A 2,104-nucleotide genomic window follows, 5' to 3' on the forward strand; every position below is an offset into this window, starting at 1 on the left:
GGTGCGGTGGGCGGAGCTTAAGGGAAGGGCGGGGCGGCAAAGGGTGTGTGGTAGTGCCGCCGGCCACGGGTGGTGGAGGTCGACAGTTAGTGTGGGGCAGGTTGGCGGCGGTGTAAGGAGGAAGAAGGGAGGAAGAAGATGAATAGTACACGATCTATTCTAGGCTGTTGGATGAAGATCTGGCGGTCCAGATAAGAAGTGACCCATGCAACCGTTTTTTTTTCAGGTACGTGACAAACAAAGCCTCCTGTCGTGTACCGCGTGTCATTTTGGTGCCTAGCCTAGACACATAGCATGATTTAGAAAAGCCATGGTACTACAAACGAACTGAAAATTCGCAAGACCTCTTTTGTACCTCGTCAATGGAGTACGCTAAAGACTGTGACCGATCGAAAGAGGGAGACCAATGCCGGTGGTTGGACGACGGCCGGGCCATGAACGCGCGACACCGTAGGTCCGTCGCAATCGATTACATCGGGCGAGTTGCCGGGGCCGGGGAGGTGAGGTTGGAAGCCTGTTGGAGTGCACTGTGCGTCCAGATCCCAGTGCAGGAAGCACCGCGTCATGCATGGCGACCAGCCAGCCTCGCCATTCTCTTTTCTGTTTACACTGGTCTACGGAGAGCCAAGACTTTGCAACAGGGCGAGGAGGAGCTGGCCATCTTTGACGAGGCTCGCCGTGACCTGTCCGGCCGGCCAGTTCGTCAGGGATTCACATGCCCACATTCACTGCGTTAACCCCACCCAATAAATGGATCCAACACCCGCGTCAGTGCGTCGATCCACCACCATGCCAGCGCCCGCGTCGATCTGATCTTAATTTCTACCGCGTGCAGCGCAGGGATTCCTCCCCTCTTCTAGATGGATCATGCGTGCGTGGACCGTGGCGTCGTTGTGTCGTACGCGAGCGGACGCCGGGGATGCAAGGACAGATGGAGAATTGAACGCGGGCTGGGCCACCGGAGTAACTCCGGCCGGCCGGCGTGCTCTCCTCCCGGCCGGCCGCGATCCGCACGGCAGCATGGTAGTTGATCAATGCGTCATTGTTACCGTGGTCCTGACCGCGACGAGTGGCCGCACCTAGTCAAACAGCTCAATGCTACTCCTACTTGCTGCTACACTGGACTGTAGCAGAGTTTGCACCACTGACAAATTACACCGTCACATGCATGAATGCATCTACTGGCGTGAACGGCCATGTCAGGGTGCATCTACATACGTACTGTCGCATTGTGTTTGTGACTCTTCGTCAGGAGAGTAGAGGAGCCCAAGGTTGTCGCCCCGAGCCAGATGGAGCGCACCACCATGATGAGTCAACATTAGAGCTACTACAACCAGGCACCTTAAACTGACCTCAAGCGTCCAGACGGACCGCCAAGTCACTGACCGGGCATCCCTCATATCTAGCCTCTCGAGGCTAAATCCGGCTATTTAAGCCGGTTGGCGTCCACCAACCCTAGCGCATCCACCTCCTCCCTTTTCGCGCGGCCAGCCCGAGCCCGTCCACATCCTCTCTCCCGCTCCGCCGCTTTTCCCACGCTCTCCGGCATCGCCATGGTCCGGCAGAAAATAACCACGTTCACTATGCTCACGCCGAAGCGCCAGTACCAGATCGAGCAGGAGATCCAGGCGAGGCGCACCGCGCGCATCGCCCGCTTCACTACCGGGGTGCCTCCGGACTCGCCGAAGGCGGAGGGGTAGGAGGGACAGGAGCAGCAACCGGAGGAGGACGAGGCGAAGCAGCCGAAGCAGGAGCGGGCGATGGCTCTGGGCTTCAACATGGAGGACGCGGAGGTGGAGTTCGCCGTCGCCCAAACGACCGAGATGGCAGAGCAGCAGGCCATCCTGGAGTCCATCCTGGATGTGGCCTATGTGGAGGTCAACTGACAGCTCACTCCGCAGGAACGGGCGGCGACCGACGAGGTCGAAGCGGAGATAAGCGCGGAGGAGCCGGAGGAACCGCAGGAGGCGGAGCTGCGCCTGCGCCAGTGGCGGAGCCACCTCCCGGCGACCCTGGGCATCTGCCCGGGCTCTGCCCAAATACCTCCATTAAATTACACTAAGAGACTGAGAATTAATCACCAGTCTTTGTGGGCAAATGCCTA

This window comes from Triticum aestivum, chromosome 7A (genome assembly GCF_018294505.1).
Source record: "Triticum aestivum cultivar Chinese Spring chromosome 7A, IWGSC CS RefSeq v2.1, whole genome shotgun sequence".
NCBI classification, from domain to species: domain Eukaryota; kingdom Viridiplantae; phylum Streptophyta; class Magnoliopsida; order Poales; family Poaceae; genus Triticum; species Triticum aestivum.